This window comes from Mandrillus leucophaeus, unplaced genomic scaffold (genome assembly GCF_000951045.1).
Source record: "Mandrillus leucophaeus isolate KB7577 unplaced genomic scaffold, Mleu.le_1.0 Scaffold658, whole genome shotgun sequence".
Taxonomy (NCBI): Eukaryota; Metazoa; Chordata; class Mammalia; order Primates; family Cercopithecidae; genus Mandrillus; species Mandrillus leucophaeus.
Genome location: NW_012107119.1, coordinates 542,868 through 558,019, shown reverse-complemented (window position 1 = coordinate 558,019; position 15,152 = coordinate 542,868).

Sequence of the window (15,152 nt, the reverse complement as noted above, 5' to 3'; positions counted from 1 at the left end):
CCCCTCTTATCTTCCCCAGATAAAGTAATAATATGAGTGAACATACTCCCACTGGGTTTGTCACATAGCTGGTTAATGTGTTGGGTCAGTCACGCATTCTTGCAGTCTTACTTACTATTGGGTGCTGAGAAAATCAATTTCTTAGGTAATAAAATTAATTTCTTAGCAACCAGATGAGGCTGCATTATCTGTAACACAACTGTGCCAAGGCATTTCAAAAAATCTACAAAGTGATGATAAAGTATCTACTCATTACAGGTTAATAAACTGATAGTATAGAACATTTATTCATTTTCATATAAATGTAGTGGCTACTGTTATCATGATTTATTCCCCAAATTGTCCTGTGTGCTGAAATTGAGAAGCTACAATGTAAAAGGTTTATCTTTATAGCTGTCACTGATGTCTTATTTATATACATGCTACTTCACCAACACTTTAACAACCGAGTAGCAATATAAATTGAATAACTTTAAAGACAATGTATGTTTCTCTCTAGCACAAGCATACATTCATTTATATTATAACCTCATTTCCGTAAAAGATTGGCTGCAGTAGAATTGAATTCAAATGGATTCAACCATAGCTCTCCCCCCACTTCCTTTCTTACTTGAAGCACACGAAATATGACTTTAGTTTCCTTTCTTCTTACTGTAAAAATAACTGTAATATTAAATGGTAGGGAGTGACTGATGAAAGTATGTGCATAATGAATTGTTTGAGAGTTAACTTCTTACATTTGTTGAAGTACTGTTTACATTTTAATAGTTCTCTACACTTTTTGAAGAGTAAAGCCCTGCATCCTGTAATATAATTATTGCTAGTGAATGCTTCAAAAAGAAATGGACTTGGATTTGAAAGAGCTGAATCATCTGCTGACAGCCATGTAATCTTCTAAGCCTTAGTTGCTTCATCTAATAAGGGAGATATCTTCCTCATGCATATGTTGTAAGCATAAATAAAATAGTGTATGTAAAGCATTAGCACTTAGAGTACCTGCCAAATAGTAAGTATTTAATAAATGCCAGTTAGTATTATAATTATTTTTAAAGTTGAGCAAAAAGATACTAAGTCACACTGTTCACATTTTCCCCATAAACCCATTTTATAAAAGAAATTTAGAGTAGACTGAACAGTTAGTTTTGATCTTATTCTAACATTCAGATCAACTAAAGTAAAGAGTTTGAAGTTCCTGGAAGTTGTTTCCATGTGATAACTCCAGTCTATGTGCAAATGAAAACATTAAGGAAGTTAGAGGTGGGAAGGTCTGTAATAGCATTTTAGGTCACCATGTTTTACACATAAGAAAATGAAGGCAAAAACTCCTTAGACTTCTTATCCAAGATTACAGACTAAAAGGCAGAGTTGAAACTGGAGTTGAGGTTCCTGGACTCCCAGGTCAATATCTTTCAGTATCAATTTCCCAAAGATTATAGGATTAAGCCCTTAGTGCTCAATGAATGGGAGCCCTGCTGTTTTTCTTACTTTGGGGTTTACATAAAATATTAAGATTTGTTTTCATGAATGGAAAAACTTTCCTTGAAACTGCACATTTAGTCTTGCTATGCTGTGCATGTTAATATATGCTATCTATCATCAACACTCAACAGCTGCATTTGAATACTGCACAGCATTATATATCTTTTTGAACTTCCAGTAAAAATTAAAAATTCTATTTTTGTCTTTAATTTTTAATTTTTGTGGGTACATAGTAGGGGTATATATTTCTTGGGTACACGAGATATTTTGATACAGGCATGCAATGTGTAATAATCACATCAGGGTAAGTGGGGACTCCATCACCTCAAGAATTCATCCTTTCTTTGTGTTACAAACAATCCAACAACTACACTCTTTTATTATAGTTATTTTTAAATGTATAATAAATTATTGTTGACTGTAGTCATCTTGTTATGCTAGCAAATACTAGATCTTATTCATTCTATCTAACTCTATTTTTGTACTCATTAACCATCCCCACTAAACCCACCCCCTACTCTTTCCAATCTCTGGTAACCATCATACTACTCTCTATCTGCATAAGTTCAACTGTTTTAATTTTTAGCTCGGAAAAATAAGTGAGAACATATGAGGTTTTTCTTTCTGTGTCTGGCTTATTTCATTTAGCATAATGACCTCTAGTTCCATCCATGTTGTTGCAAATGACAGAATCTCATTCTTTTTTTGGCTGAGTAGTACTCCGTTTTGTATATGGACCACATTTTCTTTATTTATTCATCCGTTGGTGGACACTTAGGTGGCTTCCAAATCTTGGGTACTGTGAATCATATGGGAGTGCAGACATTGCTTTGATATACTGGTTTCCTTTCTTTTGAGTATGTACCTAGCAGTAGGATTGCTGGATCATACCGTAGTTTTATTGTTAGCTTTTTGAGGAACCTCCAAACTGTTGTTCATTGTGCTTGTACTAATTTACAATCCCACCAACAGTGTATGAAGGTTCCCTTTTCTCCATATCCTCACCTGCATTCATTATTGCCTGTCTTTTGGATAAAAGCCATTTTCCCTGCCATGAGATGATATCTCATTGTACTTTTGATTTGCATTTCTCCAATGATCAGTGATGTTGAACACCTTTTCTAGGCCTATTTGCCATTTATATGTCCTTTTTTTTTTTTGAGAAATCTCTATTCAGATCTTTTGGCCATTTAAAAAATCAGATTATTAGATTTTTTCCTATTGAGTCATTCGAGCTCCTTTTATATTCTAGTTCTTATTCCCTTGTCAAATGTATAGTCTGCTAGTATTTTTTTCCCATTCTGTAAGTTGTCTCTTCACTTTGTTGATTATTTCCTTTGTAATGCAGGTTTTTTAGTTTGAAGTGTTCTCATTTGTCCATTTTTGCTTTGGTTGCCTATACTTACGGGGTATTACTCAAGAAATATTTGTTCAGACTAATGTCCTGGAGAGTTTTTTGAATGTTTTGTTTTAGTAGTTTCATAGTTTGAGGTCTTAGATTTAAGCCTTTAATCCATTTTGATTTGATTTTTGCATATGGCAAGAGATAGGGGTCTAGTTTCATTCTTTTACATATGGATATTCAGTTTTCCCAGCACCATTTATTGAAGAGTCTCTTTTTTTTCTGACACATGTTTTTGGCATCTTTGTCAAAAATGAGCTTACTGTAGATGTATGGATTTATTTCTGGGTTCTGTCTTCTGTTCCATTGGTCTATGTGTCTGTTTTTATGCCAGAACCATGCTCTTCTGGTTACTATAGCTTTGTATTATAATTTGAAGTCAGGTGATGTGGTTCCTCCAGTTTTGTTCTTTTTGCTCAGGATGGCTTTGGCTATTTTGAGTCTTTTATGATTGCATATAAAATTTAGAATTACTTTTTCTATTTCTGTGAAGCATGCCACCATTGGTATTTTGATACAGATTGAAATGAATCTATAGATTGCTTTGGGTAGTATGGACATTTTAACAATATGGATTCTTCCAATTCATGAATATGGAATCTCTTTCCCTTTTGTGGTGTCCTCTTCAATTGTTTTTACCAACATTTATACATTGTAGAAATCTTTCACTTATTTGGCTAATTCCTAGGTATTTCATTTTATTTGTAGCTATTGTAAATGGGATTACTTCTTTATTTCTTTTTCAGATTGTTGCTGCTGGCATACAGAAATGTTACTGATTTTTGTATGTTAATTTTATATCTTGTAACTTTATTGAATTTGTTTATCAGTCCTAATATTTTTTGGTGGATTCTTTAGATTTTTCCAAATATAAGACTATATCATCTCAAAACAATGATAACTGACTTCTTCCTTTCCAATTTTGATGCTGTTTATTTCTTCCTCTTTTCTGATTGCTCTAGAGGACTTCCAGTACTATGTTGAATAACAGTGGTGAAGGTGAGCATCTTTGTAGTGTTCTATATCTTAGAGGAAAGATTTTCAGTTTTCCCCCGTTCAGTATGATATTAGCTGTGAATCTGTCATTTATGCTTTTATTGTGTTGAGGTATGTTTCTTCTATTCCCAGTTTTTTGAGGGTTTTTATCATGAAGGGGTGCTGAATTTTATCATATGCCTTTTCAGCATCAATCAAAATAATCATATGGTTTTTGTCTTTTATTTTGTTGATATACCTGTGTTGAACCATCCTTGCATTTGTGGGATAAATCCCATTTGGCCATGATGAATGATCTTTTTAATGTGCTGTTGAATTCAGCTCTCTAATATTTTGTTGAGGATTTTTGCATTAATTATCATCAGGGATATTGGCCTGTAGTTTTTTTATTCTTGATATGTCTTTGTCTAGTTTTGGTATCAGGGTAATACTGGCCTTATAGAATGAGTCTGGAAGTATTCCCTCATCTATTTTTAGGAGTAGTTTGAGTAAGATTGGTACTAGTTCTTCTTTAAATGTTTTGTGAAATTCAACAGTGAAGCCATTGGGTCCCTGGCTTTTCTTTATTGGGAGACTTTTTCTTACAGCTTCAATCTTGTTGTTTGTTGTTGGTCTGTTCAGGTTTTGGATTTTCTCTCGGTTCAACCTTGGTAGCTTGTATTTGTCTAGGAATTTATCCATTTCTTTTAGATATTCCAATTTATTGGCATATAGTTGCTCATAGTAGCCACTAATGATCTTTTGAATTCCTGCAGTATCAGTTGTAATGTCTTCTTTTTCACCTCTGACTTTATGTATTTGGGCCTTTTATGTTTTTTTCTCAGTTAGTTCTGGCTAAAGGTTTGTCGATTGTGTTAATCTTTGGAAAAAACAATCTTCTGTCTCATTGATCTTTTCTATGGTTTTATTTGCTTCAATGGCATTTATTTCTGTTCTGATCTTTATTATTTGTTTTTTCTAACAATTTGGTGTTTGGTTTGCTCTTGCTTTTCCAGTTCCTTAAGATGCATTGTTAGGCTGTTTATTTGAAGTTTTTCTACTTTTTTTGATGTAGGCACTTATAGCTATAAACTTTTCTCTTCCTATTACTTTTGCTATATCCCATAGGTGTTGGTATGTTATGTTTTCATTATCATTTGTTTCAGGAAAGTTGTCAATTTCCTTCTTAATTTTTTCATTCACTCACTGGTCATTCAGGAGCATATTGTTTGAGTTTTATGTTTTTGTATAGCTTCCAAAATTCTTCTTTTTATTGATTTCTAGTTTTAATCCATTGTGGTCAGAGAGAATACTTGATGGGATTTCAATTTTTTTGAATGTTTTAAAACTTGTTTTGTAGCCTAACATATGACCTATACTTGAAAATGATTCATGTGCTGAGGAGAAGGACGTATATTCTGCAGCCATTGGATGAAATGCTCTATAAATAGTTATGAGGTCTATAGTGCAGATTAAGTCTGATGTTTCTTTATTGACTTTCTGTCTGGATTATCTGACCAATGCTAAAAGTGGGTGTTGAGGTCTCCAGTTATTATTGTATTGGGGTTTGTCTCTCTCTTTAGCTCTGATATTTGCTTTATATATCTAAGTGCTCCAGTATTGAGTGCGTATATATTTACAATTTTTATATCCTCTTGCTAAATTGACCTCTTTATCATTATACAAAGAACTTTTTTGTCTCTTTTTATAGTTTTTGTGTTGGAATCTATTTTATCTGATATCGGGGGAACCCACCCCCAATAATTCAACATGGGCTCTTTTCTATTTCCCTAAGTGTCAGCTGGTCTGAGAAATAAAGGAAAAGAGTACAAAAGAGAGAAATTTTAAAGATGGGCATCTGGGGGAAACATCACATGTTAGCAGGTTCCGTGATGCCTCCCAAGCTACAAAACCAGCAAGTTTTTACTAGTGATTTTCAAAAGGGGAGGGAGTGTACGAATAGGGTGTGGGTCACAGAGATCACATGCTTCACAAGGTAATAAAATATTACAAGGCAAATGCAGGCAGAGCAAGATCACAGGACAGGGGTGAAATTAAAATTGCTAATGAAGTTTTGGGCACACATTGTCATTGATAACATCTTATCAGGAGACAGGGTTTAAGAGCAGACAACCGGTCTGACCAAAATTTATTAGGCGGGAATCTCCTCGTCCTAATAGGCCTGGGAGCACTATGGAAGACCGGGGCTTATTTCATCCCTTATCTGCAACCATAAAAGACAGACGTCCCCAGAGTGGCCATTTTAGAGACCTCCCCTTGGGAACGCATTCTCTTTCTCAGGGATGTTCCTTGCTGAGAAAAATAATTCATTGATATTTCTCCTATTTGCTTTTGAAAGAAGAGAAATATGGCTCTGTTCTGCCCGGCTCTCAGGCAGCCAGACCTAATGGTTATCCTGTTCTTTTTTCAAGGTGCCCAGATTTCATATTGTTTAAACAATTTGTGCAGTTAATGCAATCATCACAGGGTCCTGAGGCGACATACATCCTCAGCTTATGAAGATGACAGGGTTAAGAGATTAAAGTAAAGACATGCATAGGAAATCACAAGAGTATTGATTGGGGAAGTGATAAGTGTCCATGAAATCTTCAAAATTTAAGTTCAGAGACTGCAGTAAAGACAGGCATAAGAAATTATAAAAGTATTAATTTGGGGAAATAATAAAGGTCCATGAAATCTTCACAATTTATATTCTTCTGCTGCGGCTTCAGCCGGTCCCTCCGTTCAGGGTCCCTGACTTCCTGCAACAGTCTGATACATGTATGGTCACTCCTGATTTTTTTTTTTGTTTCCATTTGCATAGGACATCTTTTTCCATCCCTCTAATTTCCATCTATGTGTGTCTTTAGAGGTGAAGTGTGTTCCTGTAGGGAATAGATCACTGGGTCTTGTTTTCTTATCCATTCAGTCACTCTTTATGTTTTGATTGGAGAATTTAGTCTGTATACATTTAGTATTATTATTGATAAGTAAGTACTTATTCCTGCTGTTTTGTTATTTGTTTTCCAGTTGTTTTGTGGTCTTGTCTTCCTTCCTGTCTTCCTTTTAGTGTAGGTGATTTTCTGTGGTGGTATATTTTAATTTCTTGCTTTTTATTTTTTTCTGTATCCACTGTATGTTTTTAGATTTGAGGTTACCATGAGACTTGCAAATAGTGTCTCATAACCCATTATTTTAAACTGATGACAACTTAACACTGATCGCCTGAACAAAGAAACAAACTAACAGATAACCAAAACGAAAATAAATAAATACTATATACTTTAAGTTCATCTCCCTGCTTTTTAACTTTTTATTGTTTCTGCTTGTATCTTATTGTACTGTGTATGTCTTGAAAAGTTGTTGTAGTTATTATTTTTGATCAGTTTATCTTTTTGTCTTTCTACTTAAGATATGTGTAGTTTACACACCACAATTACAGTGTTGTAATATTCTGGTTTTTTCTGTTTACTTACTATTACCAGTGAGCTTTGTACCTTCAGATGATTTCTTGCTCATATTAACACGCTTTTTTTTCCAGATGGAAGAATGGCCTTTAACATTTCTTGTAGGACTGGTATGATGTTGATGAAATTCCTCAGTTTTTGTTTGTCTGGGAAAGTCTTAATTTCTCTTTTGTGTTTGAAGGACATTTTCACTGGATCTACTATTCTAGAGTAAAACTGTTTTTCCTTCAGCACTTTAAATATGTCATGCTAGTCTCTCCTGACCTATAAGGTTTCCACTGAAAAGTATCCTGCCAGATGTATTGGAACTCTATTTTATGTTGTTTATTTCTTTTCTGTTGCTGCATTTAGGATCCTTTCTTTATCCTTGACCTTTGGGAGTTTGATTATTAAATGCTTTAAGGTAGATTTTTTTTTTGGGTTAAATCCACTTGGTGTTCTATAACTTTCTTGCACTTGTATATTGATATCTTTCTGTAGGTTTGGGATGGTCTCTGTTATTATCCCTTTGAATAAACATTCTACTTCTTTCTCTACCTCCTCTTTAAGGCCAATAACTCTTAGATTTGCCTTTGGAGGCTACTTTTTAGATCTTGTAAATGTGTTTCATCCTTTTTAATTATTTTTTTCTTTTGTCTCCACTGATTATTTTCAAATAGCCTGTCTTCAAGCTCATTGATTCTTTCTTCTGCTCGATTGATTCTGCTGTTAAAAAGCTCTGATGCACTCTTCAGTGTGTTACCTGGATTTTTCAGCTCCAGAATTTCTGCTTGATTCTTTTTAATTATTTCAATATCTTCATTAAATTTATTTGATAAGATTCTGAGTTTCTTCACTGTGTTTTCTTGAACTTCACTGAGTTTCCTCAAAACAGCTATTTTGAATTCTCTGTCTGAAAGATCACATATCTCTGTCTCTCCAGTATTGGTAACTCATGCCTTATTTAGTTTGTGTGGTGACATCATGTTTTCTTGCATGGTCTTAATGCTTGTAGATGTTCGTCAGTGTCTGGGCATTGAAGAGTTAGGTATTTATTGTAATCTTTACAGTTTGGGCATGTTTCTACCTGTCAGTCTTGGGAAGGCTTTCCAGGTATTTGAAGGGACATGGGTGTGGTGATCTAAGTTTTTGGTCACTGTAGCCATATCTGCATTTTGAGGCATTGAGCTCAGTCACTCTGTGGCTCTTGCAGACCTGTGGAAGTACTGCCTTGGTGGTCTTGGATAAGATCCAGAAGAATTATTTGGATTACTAAGCGACTCTTGAATCAGATCTTCCTATACTTTCTCCCAAACAGAGTCTCTCTCTCTCTCTGCTGAGCTGCCTGGAGCAGGGGGAGGGGTGACACAAGCACCCTTGCGCCCACCACCACTGGGACTGTGCTAGGTCAGACCAGCACAGCATCAGGTCTTGCCCAATGTCCATGGTAACCACTGCCTGGCTATTGCCCATATTTGCTCAAGGCTGTAGGGCTCTACAATCAGCAGGTGGCAAAGTCAGCCAGGCTAGTTTCCTTCTCTTCAGGGCAGCAAGTTCCCCATGTCCTGGGCAGGTCCAACGATACCATCCAGGAGCCAGGGTCTGGAATTGGAAACCTTAGAAGTCTACCTGGTGCTCTATTCTACTGTGGCTGATCTGGCACTCAAGCCACAAGACAGTCCTTACTACTTTTTCCTCTTCTTTTCACAAACAGAGGAGTCTCTCCCCATAGCAACCACCATCCCAGGCCTGCAGTGAGTACTGCTTGGCTATCCCTGATGATTATTCAAGGCCCATGGGCTCTTCTGTCAGCTTGTGTTGAAGGTTGCAAGGCCTGGGGCTCTCCCTTCAATGCAGTGGGTTCCCCAGTTGGCCCAGGGCAGATCCAGAAATGCCTTCCAATAACCAAGGAATCTGGAATCCTAAAAGTCTGCTTGGTGCTGTAACCAAGTGTGGCTGAACTGGTGCCTAAGTTGCAAGACAAAGTCCTCTTTACTCTTCCCCTCCCCTCCCCTCCCCTCCCCTCCCCTCCTCTCCTCTCCTCTCCTCTCCTCTCCTCTCCTCTCCTCTCCTCTCCTCTCCTCTCCTCTCCTCTCCTCTCCTCTCCTCTCCTCTCTTCTCCTCTCCTTTCCTCAAGCAGAGGTAAGGAATCTCTCCTAGAACTGTGAGCTTCACTGCCTGGGGTAGAAGGAGGAGTAGGGCAAGCACTCCCTTAGCCACTCCAACTGAGCTGGTGTCTCACTAGGTTGCATGCTCCCTCAAGTCCCCTGACTCCGAGTCCAGCACAGCACCATGACTTGCAGACACCAAGAAATGCAGTCCTTGTGGCCTAGACTGCATTTTGAGTTTACTTAGAACCCCAGAGCACTTTAGCCCATGGTAGCGGGGCCGTGGGAACTCAGGCTGTGACTGCTAGAAGAGATGATTCCCCTCTGGCTAGGTTTAGACTAAATGCTTCCTCCGTAGGTGCTGGCTGAGTTCTGCCTGGTGTACTGAGTTCCAATGCAAAGTCCCACAATCATTGTGCTCTCCCTCACCCAAGTAAACAGATTCTTTCTCTGAGGCCTGAGCCTGCTGCTGGAGAATGAGAGAGGAGTGATGTTGGCAGTTCAAGACTGTCTTTCCTACCCTCTCCAGGGCTTCTTTCAGTGATATGAAGTCAAAACCAGGTACTGTGATTACTCACCTGATTTTTGGATCTTATGAAAGTACTTTTTTGTGTGGATAGTTGTGCAATTTGGTGTTCCTGCAGGAAGAATGATTGCTGGAGGTTTCTATTCAGCCATCTTGCTCTGCCTTCTCTCAAAATATTATATTTTCTGATAATGCTAAGTGCTAAGTCCCTCTACTCTTTGTTATTGCCAACGGAGGAACACATACACACACACAAGAAATAAAACAGGGGGATACATTCTGGTTCTGCATTTTATCCAGTGGAATTCAGATAAAAGTAGTTGATGATTCCTAATAAATAAAATACTTTGTCCTTTTATTTTCAAATAGTTTTTTAACCCCTCTAGCTGACATGGAATTTCTTTTTCAAGGTAACTTATTGCCATACATGTAGCCAGGCTACTTGGGAGAACAGAAAAATTTTGTGAAGTGTGCTTAGAGTACCAAATGATGTGTGATCAGTTCCTATAGAGTTAAGAATGTGTTCTTGATACCTTAGTGCTTTTCAGCATTATATGCCTTCTTTGTTTCCTGCAGCTGGTAAAAGTCTGGAAAGTGTTCTTTAGATGTTATTTACATTAGACTTGCTTTCCTATTGGATAGAACAACAGGGTTTTCTAAGAAAAGGCTGAGGAATAAGAAAGGATTCATAGGAAGAAAGACCTCCCAACCTTGAATGTAGGTGCTACCTATTTGCGGATCCAAAGTTGGGCCTACACGATATGATGAAGTCTCAAGCAGCATACCCAGCACATTAAATGCATCACAGAGATTTGGACAAACTATGTCCCTTCCCTTGTCTTTAATTTCTGCGTCTAGAAAGTGTAACTGACAATATTTATTTTACCTCTTGGGATTGAAATATGGTAATATATGCAAAGTAGCTGGTGCACAGAAGGAAAATATTATCAGTGGTACTATTAATAGTGATAGTAATATATTAAAAAATCAGTATATAAGGAAAAGCTGCCAATGCAGGGGAAGAAACAGGGTTCTCAGAGATCATCCAAGATAAAGGTTGTCTGTGCTCAAGATACTGTGAAGAGTGAAAGGGGAAATAGGATGAAAGGCCAGAGTGTTGTTGGCGCCATCTTTGTCAGCCCAAACACATCATTGTCAGGCAAACTTTGGAAAGCTCTTGCTGAGAGAAACGTCTGCATTGTCTCTACAATACTAGAGTATAACAGGGAAACATGCCAGATATTCTTCCAACAAAAATGGACATTGACATGTATCATTGGGTTCCCTTTGCATTCATTCAGTAATATGTCAATTGTTATGTAATATATGGCCATTGTGCCTCATTGTCTACCTATGCCTTGAGATGTTTAGGGTCTCAGCTTTAAAGTGGATCATCTCAATGTAACCCTAGAAAGCATATCTAAAAGAGGCAGGGTTCCCTTCTGTCAGCAAAGAAATCGAGAGTCCACGTAAACAATTGTAAAAGAGAGAAGGAAGCTTGGCAACTCCAGAGGAAGGGAGGAGAAACTTCAGGATGATCTATAAGAGCTCACTATTTTTAAAAAATACCTTCTGTTAGACTTCTCTCATCACAATACTAATGCTATAAGCAAAGGTGTATATCAACAAATCCTTAGACATAGGAGGACAACCCTAAATAAGGTTTACATTTTTAGCTTACAGGCAAAATTTTTTCAAAAAGCATCCTGTGCTTTTGAATGCTTCATGTGCACGCATACATTTATTCAACATTTGACAAAAATATATTTATGATGTGCCAGGTAACATGCACCTCCTCTTCCCTGGACCCCAAACCTACCAGGGCCATGTCCTGGGTAGTAATATCCACAAGCGAGGAGAGATGAGAGGAAATCCTGGTGAATGGGTGCCCTGTCTGGCACAGACCAGGAAGCTTGAGCTTGGCAGATGCAGGGCCCTTGAAAAGAGATTTGAGACTATCTTGTGGATCTTATGTTATAGAATCAGATCTCCACATAGAGGAAAGTTTAGACTATGAGACTCTCCCCATCCTCCCAACTCTGAGCAACGTCATGCAACAATATAAGTGAATTCATCAGACCCAGGATGGAAAGAGAGATTCCCTCAGAATTTTCCAAACAGCTTTTCAAAAATCTGTGGTTTGGCAAATATAAAAATATCTCTCTTTAACTCAAGATGTTTCTCCCTTCATGTTTTTTTAATTGTGGTAAAATATACATAGCATAAAAATTACCATTCTAACCATTTAAACTATGCAATTCAATGGCATTAAGTGCATTCACATTGTTGTGCAACCATCATTACCATCCATCTCTAGAACATTTTCATCATCCCAACTGAAACTCTGTACCCATTAAACAATAATGCCCCTGTGTTTTTCAATCCATTCAGATTGGAAATGAAATTTAATGTTAGATATGGTTTTGATTCCCAGTTGCTCCCTTATAAATATATTATTTTCAAAATAATATTTGTATGCCCTTGCACAGTGCTACACAAGATGCTGAAGAAGTTTTCTGGAAGTTTTTTTATCACAGAACTGAACAGTCTTTTATCACAGAACAGCTGCATTAAAACTGAGCTTAAGTGACCAGGCACGATAGTTCACATCTTTAATCCCAGTGCTTTAGGAGGCCAAGGCAGGAGGATCACTTGAGGACAGCAGTTTGAGACCAGCCTGGGAAATTGGCAGGACCCTGTATCTACAACAAAAGCAACAACAACAACAACATCTAGCTGGGCATAGTGGTCCACCTGTAGTTCTAGATACTCAGGAGGCTGAGATGGGAGGGTTTCTCGAGCCCAGGAATTTGAGTTGCAGTGAGCTATAATCATGCCACTGCACTCCAGCCTGCACCACAGAGCCACACCATATCTCTAAAAAACAAACACAGGAAGTGAACTTGAATGGGTGACAGCATGAAAATCTTGTTTCCCATTCCTCCCAAACAGTTTCTAAAAAAGATAGGAGTGAGAGAAACATTGCTAGTGACTCCTCCACGATGCATCACAACATCTGACTTTCCTGGTCAACAATGGGGAGAGGATCTCAGAGGCAAGGACTGGAAATTTGTAGGGTCACTCCCACTCCAGTTAGCCTTATTTCTCCAGCCTTTATTCTTCCAAAATTCTGACATCCTGGATGACCCTATTTCCCTAAGACCTGTTCCCTTACAATCCATGCCTTACGAGATTTTCCATTGTAACAGAGTTATTTTCACAGAGCCCGGTATTCAAAATGTCTGCCTTCCACATTCTCACAGTGCATCAAATTAACCTTATCTTGATTCCCTTACAAAGCCTGAAAATAAATAGTATAACAGACTAGATATACAATTTGGGCCAGTAAAACTTTAGAAACAGTCTTGTTTAAAACGAGTTTTTTCATTTTAGTTCATGTTTAGCTTCTCTTGTCTTCCCTTGTTTCCTCATTAATTCCTGCAAATATAATTTGAACATCATTGTGTGTCTGTTAGCAGTGGTAGGAACCGGGACCCAAAGATCTATGAGGTACAGTCCAGTGGTAAGACACAGAAACATCCAGTCAGAGGACAGCACAGCTCTGTGTGAGATGTGCCATAGGAAATGCAAAACACAATGGGAACCAACACAGAAACATTCAGTCAGAGGACAGCACAGCCCTGTGGGAGATGTGCCATAGGAAATGCAAAACACAATGGGAACCAGCAGAAGGAGCAACAAGGCTCCATCTCCACAGAGCAGATGGCTTTGAACCTGAATAGAGACGAAAGTTACTTGAGAGAGAAGGAAGGGAAGGTGTTCCCTGCAGAAGACTGGCATACACAGTCGTGGAGTCTGCCTGGTGATCATGTAGTACCTGATGCATGCAGAAGAGACACTCAATTTGGGGGAGACTGTGATGTAGAATCTTCAGTATTTGGTGACTGGTTGATTAAATATGGGGGCTGGAAGGTGGAAGAGGGGAGGAATTAAGAGTGAATGAACCTGCTAGTCTGAGAGACTAACTAGATGGTGACTGTGTTCATTATTCCTTTAGCTCAAATAACATCTTTAGTTTTAATGGTGGCTTAGTCTACCGTCTTGAGAAAAATGTTCTGCTGGAGTTTTGAGGTAGACATATCTTCTTGTCATTTTTAATAAATCTCAATGAAACATTGCAGTGAGTGCAGGTTACAAAGATATATGACTGTAACAACTGATACTTTCTCTTCCCAGAACCACTAATTTATGACTTTTCCTCTTTTTATTTTGAAAAATGTCAAACTTACAGAAAATTGGAAAGAAGAGTACAATGAATACCTATATACTCTTTGTCTAGATTCAACAACTGTCAACATTTTGCACCCCCCATCAGTGAACTACTTGACAGTGAGTTGTGCTTATTATGATACTTCAACCTCGAATGCATATTCTTAGACAAAGGACTTGTTCCTATGTAATTATAGTATTATTATTGCTGGATTTTTCATTTTTTTTGTATGTTTCCCCTTGGTCACATTCAGGTTAAATATTTTTGGTAAGAATTCTAAACAAGTGATGTTATAAACTTCCCCGTCGTATCAGGAGGCACAAAATGATAGTTTGTCTTATTATTAACGATGCCTGTTTAAATCACTTAGTTAGGTGGTATCTTGCAATTCTCTCCATTGTAATTAATAAGTAATCTGTATAATGATAACTTGAAACCATGTAATATATTCTTCGATGGTATAAGCATCTGTTGATGACCCTTGCCTGAGTCAATGATTACATTGGTATGCCATAATTTTAATTTAGCTATTCCTTAATAATGATTACTTCATTCCAGCATTTAAGATCAGAGAGAATTTTTTGCCATTGTTTGTTGTCTATTATGTTTAAACCGGAAACCATCATCCAATGCTCTGAAAATATTTCTCATGAAATAGAGCACATGTTAGGAAAACAGCCAAAAAAATGTGCAACTCTATTTTAGAAATCAGCATACATTTTGTAAAATAGATAACTCTTGCATAAGATTTAATATTGTCTATGATGTTTAGCTTTTGTAGTTTGTGGAGAAAAAACACTGTAATATGTCATTTAACATCATAAAGGAATCTCACGTCTGTCCACTGATAACTCACTAGCAACACACCACAGCTGTTAAGAGGCAGCTCACAAAAGAGAAAGGAAGAAAAAAAACCCACAAGACAACCATCTGACTTTAATTAGGAAAGAAAATAGTCCTCAAATGTACAAGGATAAGGTCTTTT